Here is a 26,038-nt window from a genome sequence, read left to right on the forward strand (position 1 = left end):
CTGAGTAGCATTCTGCCATCACCCAGAATGATACCGCAGTACAAGGACAAAATAATTGACTTCAACAGTTGGCTAAGCTTCTGGTGTCATTCTAAAGGGATCCAGTATCAGTCTGCCTGGGATGACATGGTCTACAGACCACAATGCTTTGCCAGAGATGGCCTGCACCTGTCACCCCTGGGATTCCGGATACTGGCTAAGGTTCTTACCGCCCCTATAGTGCCTTTTTTAGGCAAGGTTCAACTGACAAATTCACCACTGTAACAGGAACAGGCAAGTAAAAACTGAGGGTGATGCTACTCAATGCTAGAAGTCTAAATCTTAAAATGCACTCACTCAAGGCACTCCTTAAAATGGAGAACATCGATATCTGTGCAGTGACTGAGACCTGGTTCAAGGCTCCAGAGAGCACCCCTGCACTACCAGGCTATAACTCATACCACACTTTTCGGCCATGTAACCTGGATCGGAACAACAAAGGCGGAGGTGTGTCCATATTCATTAAGGATATCCACACCTCCAGACTAGTTGCTCAGCATAATGCAGCCGAGGTTATCCAAGTGCAACTAACTCTGGGCAAAACTGCAATCCAAATTGTAGCTTGCTACAGATCCCCCACCATGCCCCAGGATTCCCACTCCGTTTCTTGATGCACTGAAAAATATTAGGGTTCAACCAAACACCGTAATAATGGGCAATTTCAACTACCCCACCATTAACTGGGAAAACTACTCATGTACCAACTCCTTCGCTCAACGCTTTCTGGAATTCATAAACTCCAATGCCCTACATCAACTTATCCACACCCCCACCAGGGGCAACAATATCCTAGATCTAGTCATTACCAACATGAGTGACCGGTGTTCCACACCTGAAGTCAACGCCTTATTGGTCCGATCTGACCATAAGCTAATTACCCTAGATATCTACATCCTGCCCCCACCCCCCATTAAGGAAAATATGGTAAAAAATTTCTCCAAAACCAACTTCATGCTTCTTAAGACAGAAGTGGTGAACTTTGTGACACCCATGCAGATGGGCAGTACAGTTGCAACTACTGAATCCTACACAATTGCACTTTATAAGCACTTACATGAGTGCATGGATCGTGCTATCCCAAACAGAACCAAGACGCTATCCTCCAAAAAAGGAAGCCAATCTGGTGGTCCCCTGCCATAAACAAACTGTACAACAGAAGGAAGAAACTGTTGTAAAAGAGAGTAAAATCCCATGAGTGTAAGAGCTCCCTGGTCAGCCTCAGTATGAAGCTGCGATCCCTGATAAAATCATCCAAAGCTAGTTATGAAAACAAAATCACCACTGATTCTAAAAATAAACAACAAAGCATTCTATAGCTATGTCAAGAATCTCAATGGCAACACTCAGATCTGCTCTGAGTTACAGCACAATAGCACTAAATATACAGACCCAACTGATATTGCCAAAATCCTGGCAGATAGGTTCAGTGCTAACTTTACCCCCCTCTCACCCCCTAAAGAGCCCATCTCTATAGCAGAAGAATGCAAAGTTCCTGTAATCATGGCTGCACAGGTAAAAACCACACTCTTCAAAGCCAAGAACACAGCATCCATGGGACCAGACCATATCTCAGGCTGCGTTGTACACAAACTACAGAATGAACTGGCACCCCACCTAAGTACCATGTTCAATCATAGCCTCACCTCAGTCTTTGTGCCCACTGAATGGCACACAGTGATGGTTATCCCACTCCACAAGGGGGGAGCCACCACAGACCCCGGGAACTACCGCCCCATTAGCCTGACGAGCCTGGTCTGCAAGGCCATGGAACATATCATCATGGAACTTATAAACAAAGACACTGGTAATCTCCAAACTCTGGACCCCACCCAGTTCGGGTTTGTAAAAGGCAGAACATGTCTCCAAGACCTGATAGACTTCTTTGAAGCAGTCACCAAAGCTGTAGACGAGGGTAAGGTGGTTCACACAGCCTATCTAGATCTTGCCAAGGCTTTCAACACCACCCCCCACTCTGGAATTATAGATAAACTCACTAAACTAAGTATAAATCCCTATGTCACAAGATGGGTTGCCAAATGGCTCACAGACAGAACCCACACTGTGAAAGTAGCAGACTCCAAATCCGACTTCAGACCAGTGACAAGTGGAGTACCACAGGGTTCAGTCCTGGGTCCTCTCCTGTTTGGTATCTACTTCAATGAAGTACAAGCTAACACAGAAGGTCTTTGGTTAATGAAGTTCACAGATGACTGCAAACTAGTAGCCATAATCAAAACTCCTAACGATGTGGACATTCTACAAAAGGGCCTCACTGAGACAGATGCCTGCTGTCAAAGCCATGGCCTCAAGCTCACTGCCAAAATGTGCATTGTCATCCCCTTTGGTAAAAACTCTGTACCCATGAACTACAACATAGGCAGTAGTATACTTAACACCGAAAGTGTGATATGAGACCTTGGGACACAGATGGACAGTAGTTTCTCCTTTGATAATTACATCGCCACAGTAGTCAGGAAATCCTTCTACATGGCACACCTCATCACAAAAGGTTTCTCATCCAGAAAAAAAAAGAGGTCATTGTTCCCCTCTACTCATCACTCATTAGACATATTATAGAGTACAACGCCCCTTTTGGTATGTACCTCACAAGACATCTAAAACAACTGGAAAGGCTGCAGAAATACATCACAAAGAGGATTACCGGCCTCAAACAGATGCCCTACACAGACCATCTCAAAAAACTCCAGCTTTACTCCATCGCATATTATCTACTCAGAGGTGATCTCTTCCTAACATACAAAGCTATGTCAAACCCAGAGCTGTTGGACATGCTCCACTTAAAGAAGTCCCAATCCCTCTGAACTACACGCTCTAGGGACCTAAACCTTGTCACCACAATAAACAGAACATGCCGGAGGGATAGACTCCTGTCCCAGAGACTTCCCATACTCTGGAATAAACTATCTATATTAAACAAAGCTCCTCATTAGTACTCTTCAAGAAAAATCTTGATGACTGGATGAGAAATAGGAAATTCACCCCGGGGATCACTTCTGTGGCTCTGCTCAACAGTGGCACAGGAAAATAATTTTCTTGGGTGGCAAAAGCCAGGGTGCCTTTTTGGCTGCGCTTGTATAGGCCCTAGGGCCAATAGCCTAGTACCTACCTATGATACTGTGAAATTAACAACACATCAGATATAGGAGTACAGAGTACACTACTGGAAATAAAATAATGAGAATTAATAGACAGAATGTTGAATTTAAACTTGAAATGATTGCAGGGCATAATATATCAGAAAATGCTCATATGCATTTGATGGCTCAGAAGATAAAAGTGTCTGCACAATGTTAATCTGTTCTGCCCACTGGTTGGTACTATTAGATCTGAAATTGCTGACTTTAGATCAGGCCTAAAAGGTTCAGTCATGTTATAAATAATGGGACTTAAAAGGGAATTCAACTAATATTTTATATCATGTGGCCTGTGAAAAGCAAGAAATGGTAAAATAAATTCACAATATAAAAGCAAAGACTGTACTTTCTCAAAATTAATCAGAGTGCGGCAGAGACATTTCAAGCATTGTGTAGGATGAATGCATGGATAAAATGGGTCTGAAATCTGACAAAAACTATAAGCAATTGTCCGGATCCAAAAACCCAAAGACAAGCAGTCATTACAGAGGTTTCCAAACTGTATGCAATATATTGCAAAGTTTGTACTTAATATGCCTGGCATAACTATGTTTTTTAGAGTAAAATTTGTCCTGGGAATAGAACTGTGAACAGGAAAGGAGTTCTGAAATGTCCAAAAAACTAGTTACAGATCCTCCAATGTGAAAAAACTAAGAAGTATATACAACAGGTGTGTTGCATGTAAATGCCTATCAGAAAGGTACTAGAGCTGTGATTTCAAAAGAGAACAAACCAGTTGCCTATTGGGTCAACAGCATTTACAAATACATAATGCCTGCTTGTCTTTGGGTTTTTGGATCCGGACAATTGCTTATAGTTTTTAACAAAAGGAGAAAGCTACTACAAGATAGAGCAAAATCCTTAAAAGGTAAGACACCGCTGATCACTATAAGTAAAAAGCTAAGAGCTCTCATAAAATCATCCAAAGCTAATTTTGAGAAAAAAATAGCTAAGGACTCTAAAGACAACCATAAGGCATTCTTTAGCTATGTCAGAAACCTAGGAGGAAACTCCCAGATATGCTCAGAATTAGTTCAAAATGATGTGAAGATTACTGATCCTACAGACATTGCCAACATACTGGCTGACAGGTTCAGTGCAAACTTCTCCCCTCCCAAAGGAGAGATATCTATACCAAATGATTGTAGCCCCCCAAACATCTCTAACGCCCAGGTGAGAACTGCTCTCTCCAAGGCAAAGAACACAGCATCCATGGGACCTGATGGTGTCCCCGGCTGTGTGCTCCATGAACTCAACGAGGAATTAAACCCACAGTTAGGACAGCTGTTTAATCTTAGTCTCACCTCCGGATACATACCCAGGCAGTGGCGCACAGCGACTGTGGTCCCACTCCACAAAGGCGGTGCCTCCACCGACCCTGGAAATTACCGTCCCATTAGCTTGACAAGCCTTATCTGCAAAGCCATGGAGAGGATCATAATGGATCTCATAAATAAAGACATAGGGAACTTGCGGACTTTGGATCCAACCCAGTTTGGCTTTGTCAAAGGCAGATCATGCCTTTTAAACTTGGTTGACTTTTTCGAAACAGTCACCAAGGCCATTAACGAGGGAAAGGCAGTCCATACAGCCTACCTAGACCTGGCGAAGGCTTTTGATACAATACCTCACTCGGGTATCATTGAAAAACTCATCAACTTAAATGTAAACCCATACATTACAAGATGGGTTGCAAACTGGCTGAGTGACAGAACCCACAGGGTCAGAGTTGCTGGCGCCATGTCAGACTCAAAGCCTGTCACAAGTGGTGTCCCACAGGGCTCAGTCCTGGGCCCACTCTTGTTTGGCATCTACTTTTCTGAAGTACAAGCAAACACAGGAGGGTTATGGCTGACAAAGTTTGCAGATGACTGCAAACTGGGCACCATAGTTGAAAACACATCCAACACAGATATCCTTCAGAAGGGTCTCACAGAAACGGATAACTGGTGCCAGAGCCATGGCCTAAAGTTAAATGCCAAGAAATGTATAGTCATACCCTTCAGGAAAAATAAGGTTACCCCTAGCTACCATATAGGTGGCAATCCCCTGAACACAGAAGAAGTTATTAGGGACCTGGGAACCCAGGTTGACAGTAGCCTTTCATTCGACACTCATATTGCTAAATTAGTTAGGAAGACCTTCTACATTGCCCACCTTATCATGAAGGGATTCACATCTAGATCAAGGGAAGTCATAGTCTCCCTATACTCATCACTCATCAGACCAATGATCAAGTACAATTTCCCATTCGGAATGTATCTGACCCGACACTTGCAGCAGCTGGAGAGGCCACAAAAGTTCCTCACCAAAAGGATAAAGGGTCTCAAAAATCTGTCTTATGCTGCCCGACTGAAAGAACTCCAGTTATATTCAGTTGCTTACCGCTTGCTCAGAGGTGACCTATGCCTGACTTACAAGGCCATGTCAAACCCAGATTTGATGAACATGCTTCATCTCAAAAAATCTAGATCCCTCAGAGCCACAAGGGCGGGAGACTTAAACCTCGACACGGTTATTAATAGGACGTGCTGGAGGGATAGATTCATCACCCAAAGACTCCCTATGCTGTGGAACAAAATCCCGGTTTATGTGAGGCAGAGCACCTCGCTGGCCTTGTTCAAGAGGAATCTTGACCAATGGATGGGAGATCGCAGATACACCCCAGGGGTTACCTCAGTGTCACTGCTCGACAGAGGCACAGCAAAATAATGGGCATAGTTTCTCCAAACTAAAGGGGTGGCGTAAGCCACAAAACTATGGGCTAGGCTTATAAATGCCCTTGGGCAGATAGCCTAGTATGAACCTATGAACCTATGAACCTATAAAAGAGATATCACAAGATAGGAAAGGAACTTTTAGAAATAGAATATGCATGTCAAAAATTCCATAAATATGTTGTTAAGTCAAAGGAAACACTAAAGGCACAAACACACACACACACACACACACACACACACACACACACATATATATATATATATATATATATATATATATATATATATATATATATATATATATATATATACACACAAATAAAAAACGACAATCACCAGAAGAAAATACTAAATACTGAAAACACTTCTGAAAACAAAACTGAAGCGAAAAAAGAAAAAATAAAATAAATTCAAACCCTCTGATGTGTTAATAAGCTTTCGTTCCTTTGATGTGCCAGAACTTCTTCAGAATTAATTCATTTCATATTTCAGTACGGTAACACCCAAAAGAAAGTGTAAAGATCGGGACACAAAATCTTTAAACACTTCAAAAAGTCATAGTTTGTGTAAATCTCCAAGATTTAAAATCTATAATCATTCTTTCCAGTATAAAACTTTCTTGTGATAACTAACACTACTGCTATTTGAATGAGACATATATTCTTCTTCTTCTTTCGGCTTTTCCCAGTTAGGGCTCACCACAGCGGATCACCTATCCACTCATGATTGGCAATAGAGTTTTACGGTATCGAGTTGTCATCCCAGCACCCAATCTTCCACAGAATGCACACACATGCATGCACTCACACCTAGGGCCAATTTAGAGTGTCCAATCCACCGTCTTTGGGATGTGGGAGGAAACCGGAACACCCGGTGGAAAGCCACGCGACCACAGGGAGGACATGCAGACTCCACACAGAAGGCACCCCAGCCGAGGATCAAACCGGAGAACCTTTTGCTGTGAGTGGACAACGCTAACTGCTGCACCACCATGGCCGTCTTTTGAATGAGCCATATCAATTTCCAAAAAAAAATAAAAAAATGTAAAAATGGCTCTTGACAATGTTTATACAAAGTGCTACTCAACCTCCTATAACTTATATCACAAATATGTAGTGAAATGTGTTGCCTAAACAAGCAAAATGTTTATGCCACATAAAATGATACACACCCACACACACAGACGCACACAGACACACACACACACACACACACACACACACACACACACACACACACACACACACACACACACACACACACACACATATGCAGTCATGCATGCATGCATTACTAAATAAATGAGAAAATATGATTTTTAAGTAGGTAGATGTCTAATATAATAAGCTTTGTTTGCAGTTCCTAATGCAAAACATTTACTTTTAACACGTACTTAGACATTGTACAAGCACCACAAGAATTACACCCACACACATTCACAAAGTTAGGGAATATGGTTGATATGAATGCACATATCGGGACAGAAAGAAGATGATATGAGAACTGCCTGGGTCCATATGGGTGGGGCAAAAGGAGTAAAGAAAGAGAAGCCATTCTAGACTTCTGTCTGGCTTAATATAGAGTTCATTCTAGACTTGTGTCTGGCTTGATAGTCGCTAACACATGGTTCAAAAACAAAGACAGTCACAAAATCACATACAAGAGTTGTCAACATGCAACTCAGGTAGACTTCCTCCTGGTAAGGAAAGGGCACCGGGGTAGAATCAGTGATTGCAAATTCATCACTAGTGAAACAATTGGCCCACAGCATAAAAAACTGATTGCCACAATCAGCTCCAAGCAGTGTCAGAGAAGGCTCTAAATTCAACAGAAACAAGGCTGAAGACCTGGAAGTTGACTAGAAAGAAAGCACAACAGTTCAAGGAATTATTCAGGGGTATACTACCTCAAGAAGAAGAGGAAATAGGTACAGCTGAAATTGAATGGCAGGACCTCAAAACACCATGTGTGAGAACTACAGATCAGATATGTGGCCAAGCCAGATATGGAAATAAGGTATATAAGAAAAGGTGCTGGTGGAATGCAGAAGTCCAGGAAGTTATCAAAAGAAAGAAAAAGTGCAGGAAAAGTGGATAGAAAAGATGGACCAGACTAGAAAGGAATAATGACTGGCTAACAAAGAGGCTAAGAAAGTGGTTGCAAGAGCAAAGAACAATGCATCAGAGGCGATCTATCAGCTTTTGAAAAGTGACTCACTATATGGCAGAAAGAAACTAATCAGGTTGCAAGATAAAGACAGAAAGATAAAGAAAACAGTCAGACATCCTTCATAAGGGATGCCAGCAACACCCTGCTCACCAGTCCACGAGACATCAAAGGAAGATAGAAGGAGTACTTCTAGTAGCTCCAGAATGAAGAAAACCCCAAAGAAGTCGTACTGTCCCAGACACAGCCTAAGATGAAGAAGAGGAGGAGCCCTGACAGAAGAAGTAAAAACAGCACCAAGGAAAATTAAGTCAGGAGAAGCAGCAGGCTCAGATGAGATCACAGCAGATAGGATACAGATATTGGGTGAGATAGGGGAGAAATGGGTCCTCAGGGTACACATAGCAGTACAGAGAGAAAGATGTATCCTAGATGACTGATGAATAAGCATACTAGTGCCTCTGTACAAGAACAAAGGGGTCATTCTCAACTGTCAGCAGTACAGAGGTATCAAACTCCTGTCACAATGCATGAAAATTCAGAAGGGGATGACTGATAAACAAATATGAAGAGTACTAGAAAGTAAGATAGGAGACGAGCAGTTCAGATTCAGATCCAGATGCATCACAACTGACCTAATGTTTGCAGTGAAACATATACTTGAGAAGAAACTAAAAATGAGGAAAGAGTCCAAATGGGCATTCCTACACTTGGAGAAAGCATATGACAAGGTCCCAAAAAAGCTGATTTGAGCAGTCTTAAGGAAGTCCCAGAAACATCAGTAGAATTAGTGCACATTATGTACAAGGACCCAATGATTCAAGTATGAACAGTGTTCAGTGTTATAGAGAGGTTCCCTGTGGGAGTGCATCAAGGTACATCTCTGAGCCCACTGCTGTTTATACTGGTGATGGACTATATTAAGAAATACATCAGAGGAGACAGATCAACAAAGCTCTGTATGCTTACAATGTAGCATTGCAGGCAGACTCTGAGCAAGAGCTTCAGCAAAGGATAAGGGAATGGAATGGAAAACTGAAGGCACATGGAATGAAACTAAGTACAGATAAGACAGTTGTAATTGCAGCAAATGGGGGAGATCAGAAGAAGCTGGGAATTGAGATAGAAGGGAAAATATTGGAACAGGTTAACAGCTTTAAGTATCTGGGAGGGTTAGTCGAGGAGAAGGGAAGTCTGAATGAGGAGGCCAAAGCAAGAATCAGAGGGGCTACTGCCAACTAGTACAGGGTGTCAAGTGTAGTATATCACAAAAGAATGCCAAAGAAGCTGAAAAGTAAGTCACAAAACAGTTGTGCAACCAGTACTTCTGTATAGTACAGAAACCTGGGCAGTAAAGGCACAGCAGTTGAAGAAGCTAGAGGTGAATAAGATGAAGTGCCTGAGACAAGTGGTGGGATGCAGATTGTGGGACAGATGAAGAAATGACGACATAAGAGCAGAAGCCAAAGTAGTTCCAATTGCAGAAAAGGTCACAGAGAACAGATTACAGTGGTTCAGGCACATGTGCAGAAAAGCAGAAGACAATCTGGTGAAGAATATTTGGGACAGACAGGAAGAAAGCAGGAGGAAACAATGTCATCCAGCAGAGAGGTGGATGGATTGCATGAGAGAAGACCTGTAACAGTGAGGCATGAGTGTCAAAGAAGGCAGGAGAGTATATTGAATATAGAGAGATGGCAATAGTTGCCATGGCACCCTGACCCCATGTAGAAAATGGTAATAAGGGGGCTTGATTATGATAATGACATTCCCAAAGCTACATCTTGCAATTAGCAGAGACACAACATTTCTTTTGAATCTGGACAATGTCCCACATTGATCAAGAATAACAGAGCCAAAAATAGTTGTTTTCAAAATAAAACGAATCCTATCTAACAAATGTCTTATTTTAAAAGTATTTATACCATAATTTTAGTGTGGTGGAGTGATGTAAAAGCTCGTCTCTATTCATATTTCTAGCACTATTGCTGGGTAATTTCAAATTTTGTTCCCTGTAACCATGCTGTCCTCTTAACCATATCTAAGGCACAGGTTTGATACTGGCTATCATTACTGCACATTCTACGAATTCTGAGATACTGTGAGTATGACATGTTATCATTCATAAATCTGGTTTGACAGCTCTTATTGGCCAGAAAGGAATTATTCGTAAGATGTTTTTAATAAACTGTAGTCTTTAAATTACCATTCCAATTTATATACAAGTAAATGAGTCTATGTCAAGTGCTCAAACTGTTAAAAGTTTGAGCACTTAGACATTGGAAAAAAAGAACAAATCTGCAAGGTTCAAAAAAAAAGGAAAACTATTTTTGCAGTGAGGCAACCACCCCACACCCCCTATTACTTATATATGCCAACTCAGAGATTGCAGTACAGTAGAGAAAGGGCAAATTCCCAGTCCCCAGTTTTCCGCACATCACACAATCAAATGCTGGCAAAGTTAACTATTTGTAAACAATTTTGCCAGTATTTCAAGCACTCAAACTTTTGATAGTTCAAGCACTTGAGAGGAACCCTTAAAGTAGGTTTATTACTCCAGCTAGAACAAAAAAAAATCCAGATATAATGAAAATAGCACATTATGACTTCTCAGAATTATACACAACAATTTTTTTCTCAGTAGTTTTTTAGTTTCTGACAGCCTTCCAACCAGCAGGCTGTATTTAAAAGTCCACAGCTGCAAGCATCAAACAGGTCTTAATTCCAACTCTACACCAAAGTTACTTCACCAGCTATATCTCCATATCTTGCCCCAGCTGGGCTACAATCGCCACACTTACAGGGTCCTCTACTTTGTTGCTCCTCAGCTGAGAAAACTAACTTCCTAGTTTTGCTATAGCAAGCACCCTTCTTTTGTACATCAGCAATGATCTATTAACATATCACTAGTTAACTAGCATATGGTATTGCATAGCTACCTGTGAGAATGTTCCCAAAATATAAAATGCAATGTATATTTAATGATATAGTGCTCTTTTTTCCAAAGTAGTCATTTAACCCTCAAAGGCCCCAGCACCAACCTCTTGCAACAGGCACCTCCATGTGATATTCAGTATCTCCCAGGAATTATAACATAGATTGTACACCCCAGTTATGTATCCAGGCCTCCCCTCTGAGACAGATCAGAAGACAGTACATCATAACTCCCCACCACCACCAGCTATTTCATTGTCAGGGTTGCTAATTGAACCTAGGTTACCTGGAGCATAGTCACAGCTTTATCCTGTTATTCCAGACAGCTGGTTATATATAGCTGAGGACATTTGCCAGGAAGATCATGAAGATTTGATACAATAACAACAACAGATGCTTTGGGTAATATCATAATTATCAGTTATATGGAAAATATATGAATTTCAAAGCTATCTGCTACTGACTTAAAAATACATTTGCTGAAAGACATTACAGTGAAAAGATGGCTTGAGTAAAAGAAATGTAGTCTTATATCTTAAAGAAGGGAAGAACGGTGTCTAGGGCTTAATGTTCAAGGATGAAAATGCATCATAATTCCCAATCAAATGAGAAAACAAATGTTGGAGAGGATACATAAAGCTTATCTAGGAATAGTAAAGTGAAAGCAGGAGAGTGCTATAATGTTTGAGCTATGAATGTTACCTGAAATAGAACAAGTATTATAGAGTTGTGGCATCTTCAGTGCACATAATTATAACAATCCAAAAGAAGAACTTTCAGCAAACCCAGTTCCATATACTCCATGGAGTCAAGTGAGTCCAGTTGCCATAGGAAAGTCTGCAACAAGAAGTTGAGGTAGATGCCAAAGCAGCTATAGTGAGATCCTATGTAGTTTATAATAAGCTATATGCACAAAATGCAAATGTGCATAAGACAAATACATCAAAGTAAACTTTATAGGAAGAGGAAGACAAACCCCCAGATGTCACAATCAGTCCTTTCACAAGAAAACAAAGACTCTAAGACAATGCTGGTCAAGAGTTAGAGACAGGGGGATAGAGGCAGAGAGGCAGCAATAAAAAGAAACAGAGAGAGACTGCTCAAGTATCGTGTCCTATGAAGCTTTAATACTGCAAAAGCTGTCCAAAAAGCAAGACTAGCATAGAAGACCACTGAAAAGAAGTATTCCAGATTTAAAATTATTCTAAGGACTGAAAAGTTTAACATACTGAAATATGATACTGAATATGTAGAATATTTCATTTTGAAATAAATAGCCAATAACATGCTTAGTAGAGTGTTGAGGTTAATTTTCATTGTTCAGTGAAATATAATATACCCTATGCCATAGATATTTATATTTAATCATTTCTAAAAAAGGGTGTGCTATATAGGGGTATATATATTTTTAGTGGTAATGACCTAGGTGTTGCGATTAACATGTCATTTAGTACACCCCTGCTTCTATAGGAATCAGTGTGAATATAGATCTTGTGGTGGTTAGACCTCATTTTCTGTCTCTCTGTATTATTTATTAAGTTGCCTTGCATTGTATGCTACAATAACAACACAATGTGAAAGGAAGACATGTAAAAAGAGTAAATAGATGGGAATGAAAGTAAGAATGGAGGAGTCATCATTTTTTGTTGTCTGTGCTGTTGATACCAACCAGTAACCTATTTCTCAATCACTAGTCAGTTTCCATCCTGGACTCTACAACTGAGTTTCCAATCTACATCCTGCACTCTTAACTGAGTTTTCACTCTTGAGTATCACTATACATTTCATTTTTTTTTCCTGCGGTTGCTTAAATGCTTTTGCAGTATTTCAAACTCAAGATCTTGTCAGTAATCCTGCCTTTTCTCTCTCTCCTTCAGCTTATTATCTATGTAAATGAAGAGACCTGTCCATACACTTCACTGAAGCAACTAGGGCTATTAGTGGCCCTTTTCTGAGAACGTATACTACCTGACATACCAGAGTAGTCCTATTTTGCTTTTAATCTTATTTGTACCAGTAAGTAAACCAAACCACAGGGGACACTTTTCAGTGCTTACATGTCACAGAGCAAAATATGCAAACATTGCATCTGGTTTAAATATCACTGAAAGCATTACCACTACTCACATGTCTTACCACCCAGTCCCACCATCTACTATAAGACTGCTATACTGCATAAAAGAACAGTCAAAATATCATTATTTTCACAGGTGGATGGGCTGTGGCACCCCCTACAACACCACTGTGTGGAGGCTCTGTCCCAAACCCGTTTACTAGAAATATTGTCTTAGTGATCGCAAAAACACAAATTAAAGAAATAATTGTCTTCTCTTTACACTGAGCTGCTGCAACCTTATTGTTAATGTGTTTAGTAGCTGATGGGTGGGGGTAAAGCCTTCATGTTGAGGGTAGTTTTAAAAAGCTTTTGTAAAAGGCTTTACTCTACACTGTTCTGCAAAGGAATAATGTCTGGCAAGAAAATGTGGTTGGGCAGATTGTTATCGGTAATCTCACTAACAATTATTCAGAGTAAACCCATCATACAAGGCAATATGTACCAATAGCAAATATTATGACTTTAATAATTGCTAGTGTTTGACAGTCTTATCAGATGGTATCCTGGATTATGATGACTGATGTTCTTTACGTGAGCATTACTCTCTCTTCCTTGTGTCAAGCCACATTCACAAATCAGTCTTCTGATTCTTGTTGTCACAAGCTACTAGGTTCAAATGAGAAATGTCCCCTGGTGATTTTTTTGTACTTTTTACCAAAATGATTTTCAAGTGAAGTAACTTGAGAGCAACATTTGCAAAATATACACAGTTCAACCCTGATCATGTCCCAAGCCTCCTCCTCCAAACTCAGCTATCAGTTTACATTCTCATTAAGCAATGCCATGTTAAGCATTGTTGTAGAAGCGTGTCTTCTGCCCCTTACTTACCTTAAAATAAGAAGCTTGGCAAAGAAGCAAGAATCAAATCCAAAAAATGGCAAAACAGCCACCATACAAACTAATTAATAAAAGCAAAAAATGTCAATAAAAAAACTTCATATAAAACCGCAAAAACTTTATTAAGCATACCAATACAACCGGTAAGCGCTTTCGTTCAAAAAGAACTTCTTCAGACCTGTTGTAATCACAAAATACTTCATTTAAATATTTGAACAAGTCACATCACATGACCCTTTAACCCTTTCTTATTCAGAACAAGTTTAAAGTTTTCTCTAGCATTAATCCCGGGATTCACACCTGCATTTAACTTTACTTGCCAGCAGTACTCTTTCCAATTTAAATCATCTTCAATATCCCAACTAACAGAATAATTATAAACCTGATCAATTACTGAGTATTTATAAGCAATTTTAACATTCTGATGGCAGGTTGCTACATGCCTTGCTATAGCATTTGTAAGCTCAAGCTTTTCAACTGCCTTCAGATGCTCATAAATCCTAAAATAAAAACTACATGTGGTTCTCCCTATGTAGAATTCTGGACATAAATTACACAAAGCAACATAAACAACAAATTTAGAGTTACAATTATAACTACCTATTAAATTAATAACATAATTCCTAGTTGCTTTAAGTGTGATCTGGTAGGGAAAACTGTGTATCTGCCACTCAATGGCAGAAGCAAGTTCATTATATTAAGGTATACTGAATGATAAAATCTTATTGAAGTTAATGGACAGGGATACAGCATCTGTTATGGACACAGGACCACCAATTGATCAGATAAAGGCCGCTCAGCAAACTAGTATGGATGGCAGGATGAAAACACATTGATTCTTCAGTCTTTGCAGAAAGTAAGGGAAATGCTAAGGAGACAACAGACATAGGAAGGAGTAGGTCCCCACTATGGAAAGGCTTTATGACTGATTTCCACTAAAAGGTTTGGATGATCCTAGGAAAAACAGGGAAACCTGGATATATGTAATGCTACTGTGAAAGCTAGGCATAAAGACGTGAGCTAGAATTTTTATTTTATACATTTGTTAACCAGGTAAGCCACACAATTGTCCCTTTTCAGGGGTGACTGAGAAGCACTGTTTGGTTAACTGACTTGCTCAGAGTCCCATAGCAGGTAAACAGAGATGAAAGTAATCAGAGCCCATGCCCTAGAGTAGCTGATTAACAGTTGAGGGTCTCAGGGGTCTCTGCTAACTGACGGATAATGGGAGTACTTTGTTGCAAGATGTTGATACTGAGCAGCAGTATTCACATGGAGATGACAGCAGAATGAAGCTGATTGAAGCCATTACAACAGGAGTGATGAAGGGCATTACATTGGCACAAATGGTGAATTGAAAGGCTACAAGCACCTGACAGGTAAGAAAGAAGGAATAAATGCTGATGCAGAAAAGTTTCACTGTTTTTATAATGACTGATGTCCTTCCCCTTTCTCTTCTATGTTAGGGGAAGGGAAAGCAAATATATTAAGAGGTACATCCATTGTTCTGCTGCCAAAGTTTCCAGAGCTGTCTATACCCTAGGAATGAAGAGTCAGGTATAAAATGAGCTATTATATTAAGCAGTGATGACCAATTAAAGCCCGTTGTTATCACTGTGAAGAACTGATGGATTCCCAGATATGAGGATGCTCTGAAGATGAAGAAAGACACTCGCTTTTCCAATCTGCAAAGGCCCTTAAATGGACTCTAATTAAAATAGCTAGTACTATTTTATAATATAAGTCTTGTCATGAGGGGTAAGATGTGGAGCATTATTTACAGTAGGACTGTTTTTGAAATATGTCTGATGTTTGAATTACACATTCAGAATCTTTAATTTAAAGGATTGTTATTTTAGTCACTTTGTGAAAAAATGTAGGAGGGAAGTAATTACATGGTAAACTGGATGCATATTTATGTACTATGTATATAAGTAATGGGGAGAGCTTCTCTTTTGTATAGGTAGTCTATAAAGATAGTTTATCTAAGTTGTTTTAGTTAGATGGCATGATTTGTCCAAAATGCTTTAAATTTGAAGAGAATGTTGTTAGATTGTTAAAATTTTATGTTTTAAATGCTGTTATGTAAGTTACTGTATTTTGTTGATAGACATGACCCCTGGACTAGCCCAAGAAAGGAGTTAAATTTGTATATTTTGTTTTGTTTTTATAACCTCATTAATGTTCTTCTTAATGGCTTATGGAGCATTCAGAGCAGAGAATAAAGGCTAAGCTGTGACTGTAAGAGACAGCTCTTCCTTCTTTGTGTTCATTTATTACCTGCTTGGTTTTCAAGTTATTCATTCATGGTTTTTACTTTGGACGATTGTACCTTGCCAAAGCACTTCTTTAGCTGTTAATATCTTACTACTATAGAACACTTTCACAGCCATTGCTGCTGTATTATTAGATTTTGACTTTCCTGGGGTTATTTCTGCTCTTAAGGATACTGTCACCTCCTTGTAACTTCCATGTCTAACCTAATCAGTCTCCCTTACAAACCTTACAAAGAGAACTAATTGAAAAATCTTACTTTCCCTGTTTAAAGATAATGTCATTGTAAACAATTATTTTAGTGCAGAGTCCCCCATACTCAGCGTAATTCCAATGACAGTGCGGTACAAGAACCAGTGATTATAAACATGAAACCTTGTGTAACGACATCACTTAGTATTCTGAAGCAGCAGTTATTCAAGCTCAAAAGTTCTAAATCATTATTAATTCATTTTACTGGGATGAGAGCTTGCATACTTTGCTGGACCCTAACACTATGCAGAACAAAGCTTATTCATCTAATTGAAAAGTTAGATAAGGGTCTGTGGGCCTAGTAAATTTCAGTCTTCAATGGGCTGTTGAGGATGAAAGATGCAGTAATAGGGCATGGATTTTGTGAACGATATGTGAGAAGGCTTTTTCCAGAGAGTTCCAGGCAGATATGGGAAGATTTCATTCTACAGAACAAAATGCATAATATCTTTAAGCAGGGACAGTCAGCCAACCAGTGCTTGTCCCCAGCTGCATGCATCTCTGGTTAATGTAAGTGATTCTACCGAAGAAGCTGGATAAAAGGAAATGGCCTCTACTTTTTTATTTAATGGATTGAAGGGCAACTGAAGTTGGAAGACTACAGTGTATAACGAGTGATTAAAGTTTTGCTAGCTCGACGTACTTTATAAAGTTGTCTGGATCAGATTTTAGTGTAAATAGGGGATATACCCTTCTGGCACAGAGGAAGAGGATATATAGTAGTAAGGAATGGGAAAGTGGGATGTAGATGGTATATGTTTCAAAATGAGGGGATTGTTTGCACAAGCTAGACCACAATGAAGTTACAAAGGAAACTGCTTCCTTTCCCTGTCAATACACTCCATACTGTATAGACTTCTTAGAGGAGACTATGCCTGGCCTACAGAGCAACCCAAGACCTAAAACTAATGAACTTACTGCATATCCATAAATCAAATGGGTCTAGAGCTACCCATTCCAGGGATTTAAATATGGCCTGCAACTTAAATAGGACATGCTGGAAGAACTGATTTATCTCCCAGTGACTGCCATGTCTTTGGAACAGGCTTCCAATTCATGTGAAACAGAGCACATCTATGACACTGTTCAAGAGGAACCTGGATAAGTGGATGGGGCACCGTAAATTCTTACCAAGGATATGTCCCACAACCTTCCTGGATATGCACAGTCATCACTAAATGTAGTCTTAGGTACTAACTAGTACCTCTACAGTATTACATTGGGTTGAAATGGCTAGGCTTAAAATTAACTCAGGGTTGATAGCCTAGTAGTCTCCTATGATCCTATAAAAGGGGTCCATAGGGATAACTTATACTGAAGAAGAGTGGTAGAATGTGCTCAAGACAGGCTGATGAAGAGTTTGGAGGAAGAGGATAGATGGCACTTAGGCATCAAAGCAAGGTATAGTAGTAGTAGTACATGTAGGGTAGCAAACCTGAGGCTAGGAGTGCAGTTAGCTGATGCCTGAGGGGTATTAAAAGAGAAAACCACAATGTAGAGATGACATGCATTGAAAAGAGGGGGACAGTGGCAGGCTAGTTGGTCCTACATAAAGTTATTATGCATTTAGCTCAAGGGAGCACCAGGACATGAGGATGGGAACATAAAATATGAGACGAAGGAGAGAAAGGCCAGGGATAAAGAGATACATATTGAAGTATAGAACATGGGAGGTATAAACAATCCAATTAACACAGGTTAGGTGCTGAAAAAAGTCACTTAACAAAATGGTAGGGGTGGCTATGTTGTAAGAACTGAAGCTGAAAACAAAAGGAGTGGGCATGTTACAAAAAAAGGGTTTCCAAATTGTAGGGTGTCATGTGTGAATGATGACAGTAAGGGGTTCAGGACCGCTCCTACAAAACAGGTTTGAAGAGGCATTAGGAAATATATGGAAGAAGGAGAAGGGAGAAAGGAGATGGGACTAGATGGGTAGTGGGGCACAATGAGAAACAGGGAAGAACCATACAATTAGCACACTTCTGTGGACCAAACTGTAATGGGGAAGAGGTGATCAGAGAGCTTTTCAAGGAGATTCATAAGATGCACACTTGCACAAGGAGGGGAAAAAGAGCATTAGGTGCAGATTTTAATGTCATTCTCAGGCCAAAATTAGACTTTTTACATGGGAAGTGGAGTTCCTTTTAAAATGTCAAAAGAAGTTGAGAGAAAACATTGAGCACCTAACCTGTGTTAATATTGAGGGGAAAAAAAAATAAACTCTGTCGTCAAGTTGTTAAACTGTCTCATAATGTATATTACACTCTGCAACTCTCAAATGTATGAACCCCACTCTTGTATTTCACTTTGTAACCTTTATTTTCTGTTTTGCAACCTATACTGTATGGTATTTCCCTTTGCAACCTTTATTTGCATTTTGTAACCTATATTGTATTATACTGTTCATGGAGCTTTTCTTCCCGGGCCTCCACTGAAAATGGGCATTCTTGGCCCAGTGGACTTCCTCGGTAATCAAACTGAAAATAAATAAATAAATAAATAAATAAATAAATAAATAAATAAAGAGTTTTAAAAAAAGTGATGGAATGATTAAAAAAGAGCTTATGTATTCAAACAATGAGTGCTTACAAGCCAATAAAATGGGCAGAATTTCAGTTGAGCCATTTATGGTAAGGGAGGTAAGTATGGTGACAAAATGTTAAATAAATTAATTAATAATGAAGATACTGGTGAGGTGTATTGCAGACCAGACCACAGATTGATTTTAATGGGAGTAAAATTGAATATAAGGAAGATGATGTAGGTAAAATCTAGGTAAACACAGAGAGAGAGGATAAGGTTACCTAGTTGATGGAGATGATAAAACAAGTGGTGGAGGAAAGCAGATGACCAGGAAAAAGTGGAATACTGGTATGTGTGACTGAATGAAAAAAACACAACAAAATAAATCAGAAAAAAAAAACAAAAGAGCCCATCAAACTGCAAAGTATGAAGTTTTAATAGCATTCTGGTACCTCAGCTACAAAGCCTTCAAGGAATGATTCACAACACTAGATGAACATTACTTATACCCTTTGCTTAATTGACTATCCAGTCAAAAGCATTCTGTCCTTAAAAGGCCATCATCAAAGCATACAAAATTACAAAAAACAGCAAAATCACACATTATAATTAATTTTCAAATTTAAACCTACTGGCATTAAAGTCTTGTAGTTTAAAATTAGTCTACTCTCTAACTGCAAACGTTTCTGATAAAAATGACCCACATTGTACATATAAGGCTTGGCCAGCCCACTAAAAAATACACTGTCATCCTTGCCATCATGCATCTTAATAAAATGGTCAGCAATAGGGCTGTCTACATGTCTATTCTGGATATCGCCTAAATGTTCTAAAACATGGACCTTAATCATACATTTAGTTTATCCGATATACCATTTGCAAGGGGAACAACCACAGCCCAAAATATGAAAAACCCCACAGGATCTGCAGTCAAACTGGTCATTAATCACAAACTTTCTCCCATTAATAAAAGAGCCAGAGATATTCTTTACCCTAGAGCAGATCTTACATCTGCCACATTTAAACATCCCCACCTGAGTATTCAAAGACCTCTTCCTTTTCCATCTGAGTAGTTATTTTAAGTTGCCAAATCTACCATAGGAAAAAGTACTCTTTTTAGGGAACAAATCTCCTGCTACAGTATCAAAACATACAATGGGCCATAAATCATCAACCAACTTCTATAGAATAGGAGAAAAGGGGGAATATTTGGTAACAAAAAATAAATGCTCCCCTTGTGCTGTTTCATCATCTAAAGCAGCCCCACAATAATCAACTTCATACAAGGAAACATGACCAACATGTTTCCCCAAAACTTTTTTCTTTGCCCTCTCAATGGTAGATAAAGCATAACCCCTGTCTAATAACCTTTCTTTCACAAACAAAAATTCCTTGTCAAGAAAAACATGCTCTGACGTATAATCAAAAATCCTCTTAAACTCAACAAAAGGAAGAGACCTTAATAAATGGGGAGAGTGTGCACTACTGGCATGGAAAAAATGGTTGACTGCCATGGTTTATCTAAATAGTCTATATTGAAACTTCCCTATGTGTGACTGAATTAAGGAAGCATAAAAGAAAATAACTGCAGTGTAAAGAGGAGCGATTTATAGGAAGAGGAAAAATAAGTGTAGGGCAGGGAAGAAAAATAGGAATACTACAGAATACAGTTGTCAGAGAATGTGCTGACATAGATAAGTGAATTTAAGGAAAAGGTCTACTTTGACTTATTGAAGTCTTAATATCAGTTGTGGCCCCTCTACTCATCACTCATCAGACTCATCATAGAGTACAATGCCCCATTTGGGATGTACCTCACAAGACACTTCCAACAGCTGGAAAGACCACAAAAGTACCTCACCAAGAGGATTACTGACCTCAAACATATGTCCTATGCAGCCCAACTGAAAAAACTCTGGCTGTACTCAGTGGCATATCGCTTACTCAGAGATGATCTCTGCCTGACTTACAAAGCCATGTCCAGCTCAGAATTGATGGACATGCTCCACCTAAAGAAATCCAAGTCACTGCGAGCCATGCGCTCTAGTGAGCTAAACCTCACCACAACAATAAATAGAACATGCTGGAGGGATAGATTCCTGTCACAGTGACTCCCCATGCTTTGGAACAAAATTCCAAACTACATTAGGCAGAGCCCCTCACTAACACTCTTCAAGAGAAACCTTGACGAGTGGATGGGTAACAGAAAATACACCCATGGGATCACTTCATTGGCTCTGCTTGACAGAGGATAAGTTAATTAATAAATGGGGTGGCAAAAGCCAACACACTCTGGCTAGGCTTATAAATGCCCTCGGGTAGATAGCCTAGTACCTACCTATGAATCTATGAACCTATAAAATGTTTACACACAATATATCTGGGATGATTCAAGAGCTGCCTCATAGAACACTGTGATACCTTAATCTAACATCAGACTTAATGCAAATGTCTTTTTGTAGGGAGACTGTGCCCCTTGCATGCCCAATGTATATGTTTTGCCCTCACACCAATAATGTCTAAATATACTACTTTCAGGGATACATAGACTTACAGAAGTGGAAAAATATATATTTCTCTTACACTGATTTATTCTTTGTTGACTGGGTTGGTCCCACTAAGCTAGAAGCCTCTTTTCAGGGAAGATCCAAGGTGGTATTTATACTACGAGGGGAAATTTGGCCATAGCATTAGGGAACTTCCCCATCTCATACAATCGGTACTCACATTTGTTGTTTTGAATGCAAGTACATTTGCATGTCCGGTTCATAGTGCAAAGGCAGTTGGGAGGATGGTGCACAAGGTGAAACAGCAGCAGCAGAAGGGAGCAGAGGCAAGTGCCAGCTCAAATGATATGTTTAGAATGCAAATGGAAGATTCAAAGGAGGTATTTCAGAAAAAAATATTTAAGAAAATTCAGGAAAATGCTGTGGAAGAATGTGTAGTTACAACTCTTCAATCAAGAGGGTTGTAAAATGACACAATACAGAATTTAATAAGTCAAAGTAAATAGAACCGGAGGTTTTGTGGGGATATATTATGGAGAAAATAAATAAAGAAGTTGAAGAAGAGATGTTGGAAGGAAAGGAAGGAAGCAGTGGGAAAAAGAAAACATATGCAGAAACAGTGGCAGCTGCTTGGGAAGGAGTGAGGTATAGAAAGAAGGAAGATGGAGTGAAAATAAGATTTCCAGTAAGAATACAGAGAAAAATGGACAATGAATTAACTGGATATGAAGTATGGGACAATATAATTTTACCTTCTGGGACAAAAGCACAAGAGATAAGAATATTCATTTTAATTAATAAAGAAACATCTGTGACATTTCTTTTGAGACTGAGATATATTTAAGTGAATATGAGAAAAAACAGACTAATAATCCTTGAAATGAATATACACTAAACGCATCTTTTTGAGAGACTAAAAGGAAAATTCATATCCAATTTAGAATGGAAGTGGAAAGAGAGACTTTAAAAATATTTAAAAACTGTATGTAAAAAATAATGGACATTTGAAAAGAATACGATAACAGGGGTTTAAGGACTGTTGCATGGGATTGCAATGTTATTTTGAAAATGGAAAAGGACAAAATTATACATATGAGATATAAATGCATGAAAATGTAGAAAAAAAGGGGGATACTGAAAAAGATCATGAAGGTGAAAAATTAGAGATTAAATCAAAAGTTAGTGATAAAGAAGATATAAGCTGCAAAATGGTAAGAGGAAAAAAAAGTTCTATTGGCAGAAGGGTTAAACATAGAAAAATAAATTAAAGCTATTAGTATAAAACAAAATAAAAAAGGAAATGGATAAAATATTTCTTATAAGATACTAGTATAAGAGGATATCTCCTAAACTGAGAATTAGAGAAAGGAATAATTTAATGACACTTTCTGTGAATGTTAATAATGTGAAAAATATTACTACAAGGATAGTCATTTTAGAATTGTATAATAAATGTGATGTTGACATAATTATTTAGGAAGGAATAAGGATTTTGCAAAGGAAGAAAGACTACAAGCACAAAAGTTAAAGGATGGGGAAATAATATGGAACATAGGGAATGAACAGTGTTCAGGAATAACAATCTTATATAGAAAAGTAGCAAAAATCCTGGATACTATATTAGTTAAAATGGGAAGAACAGCTATTAGAGATATAAGATCACAAGAAAAAGTGTATAGAAGTATTTCTATATGTGCATATGTGACTAGTAAAGAAAAGTAGAATTTATTTAAAAAATACTGGCTTATGTTTTTTGTAAACATGGACATAACCACAGCAGATTTTAATTGTGACTTAAGAGGAAATAAAAAGTAAACAGGAAATGATGTTAAAAAGATGACAGAAGGAATAAAATGTGGAAATCTTACTATATGGAATAAAATAATATGGACTTATAGGAGATGTACTATTACAACTGAAATAGACTATTTTTTATATCAGAGGGAATATGTTTAATGGATGAAGAAACAATTATAACAGGCTTCTCAGATCATTTGGCAATATGACTGGAAACATATAATTATAAGGAGCATATAAAGATAGGAAAAGGTATAAAAAGAATAAATGAAAAGGAATGGAATGAAAAAGGAAGGAAAGATATTAAGCAATTATGGAGGGTTCATATTAGTATGAAAGCCTTTCATGTTAATTGATTGGAATTGTGGATTGCTTTCAAATAGAAATACAAAGAAAGTGATTTGTCTTGGAAAACTAAAGGAAGAAAAAAGAAAAACAGGAATATGATAAAATATATAAAGATGTAATTAACAATTTAGAAGGCAACAATAGAGATTACTGTAAGAAAAAAATGAGATTTATAAGAAAAAATTCTGAGAAAATTAAAGAATCATTGTATAAATAAAAAATATTTTTTACAAGGGAAAAAATAGTTTCACCTTATTTAAGTAAAACAGTAAAGGAAGACAGCAAAACCAGATAAATAAAAGATAAAGAAGGTAATATAAAGAAAAGTCAGCAACAGATTATGGAAAGTGTTGCAAATCATGTGGAAGAGATCTTTAGTAAAAAGAAAAAATATGATATAAAGAAATGGGAAGTAAGATAATTTTCTGAAGAAAATAACAGAGAACTTGGAAAAGAGATTGCAGTATATGAATTGGAAAAATATTTAAACAGTTAAATGTATAATCAGCATCAGGCACAGATGGCATTAGATTTGAAATGTATAAATATCTAGAAAAGTGGCAGAAAAACTATTCAATGTGTGTATTTAATGAATAAGGAATTATGTAATGGCATATTAAAATTTATATGGAAAAAGGAAGAAAGAGAAGATATAAAGATTGGAGACCCATAGTTCCAAATGATACAGACTACAATAAATTTATGAAAATAATACAAAACAGTTTTGAAAATAAGATGCAATAGATAATGGAAAAATGTATATGGTATAAAAGGAAAAGGATGACAAAATGATTAATTATAGTGAGTGAAATCATAGATGATATAAATAAAAAAGAAGATATACAATTTATGGTAGGTAACATTAATAAGGCATTTGATTAAGTACATCATGAAATACTGCAGAAAATAATGGATATGTACAATAACAATGATAAAGTTAAGCAAGTGTGTAGAACTGCTTATAAGAATAATAAAGTAAAGAGTTTTAATTAATGGATGAACAATTAAAGAAACAGATATGAATAATAGAATAACACAAGGATGCCATATGAGTAGTATTTTATTTAATGTGGTTATGAATACAGTAGCCAGAGAGTTAAACCAGAAAATGAAGAACACAAATTATAAAATTCAAACAGAAGTTGAAATACCAGTTATGATGTCTTATGCAGATGATATTATTATAACAACTAAAAATTAAGAGTGGATGAGAGAGATTATTTCTTATTTGGTTGAAAGTTTAAAAAAGGGGTATGACACTTAATAAAGAAAAAATAAAGGGTTGTGTGATGTAATAAAAATAGCAGGTATATTTTTATGAAGGGAATATCTGTTTTAGAGAATTTTTTTGATAAAGAAGATTATAAGAAGAGATTGGAATCAATAATAAATTAAATAAAAGATATTTGTAGATTATATAAAATGTCTAAATTAGCTTATAAGAAAAAAAGTGTACTTGATTAATTCAGTTATATTAGAAAAGACAGCATATTTATACAATATTATTATGATTCCTTTAAGATATGACAATGTTTTATTGAAATAACTTTTTCCTTGGTATAATTATCAAGGTTAAATCCTGTTAAAATTGGTGTGTTATACATGAAATAGGAAGAAGGAGGTTTTGTTGTGATACATCCAATAGTTTATGCTACTTTATTAAATTTATATAAGGTATTGAAATGGTTAAATGAAAAAAGTGATAGATTAGTGACAGATGACTTGAAGTATAAGGAATTTTGGGAAAATATAAGAAATAAAAGAATAAGAGAATATTTAAATGAAAAAATAGAGAATTATCAACAAAATGAGGAATGTATAAAATAAGAATTGATGGAATAGAAGAAGATAGAAAAGTGTGGTATAATAGTATTATGAAAAATATATATTGGATTATGCAATATTTAAAAATTGTCCCTATTTTGTGCCTATTTCCCACTTTTATTTATGGCTTTGTCCAGATTTCTTGCTCTAAGAGGTTGAGAGGTATTGCACTATTGTTGGCTTTAGTGACTTTTAGTAATAGCTTGTTGGATGACCATAGGGTACAACTGGCTGAATAAGTCTGAACTACTTTTTTAAGGGCTGGACAGTTGTCAGGTTAATATATAATGGTCCGGGCAATTGCAAGTTGGTTGAGTGACAGCAGATTAGGTAATTTGATCCATTTTACTTGTTGGAGAGCTAAACAGTGGTGTGTTCTGTTAGGGAGGTTAGTAGCAAATGTAGCTATATTATGGTAGCAGGCTTCTAATTTGGTTAGGTCTGATATTCTAGGATTTGTAAAAATAGGGGAAGCATACAATAGAGTGGATAGCAGACGTGTTCTGGCTATAGACTGTATGGAGGTGTGAGTGAGGAAGGGTTTGT

This window comes from Protopterus annectens, chromosome 12.part0, assembly GCF_019279795.1.
Source record: "Protopterus annectens isolate FY-2018-M chromosome 12.part0, PAN1.0, whole genome shotgun sequence".
Lineage (NCBI taxonomy): Eukaryota > Metazoa > Chordata > Ceratodontiformes > Protopteridae > Protopterus > Protopterus annectens.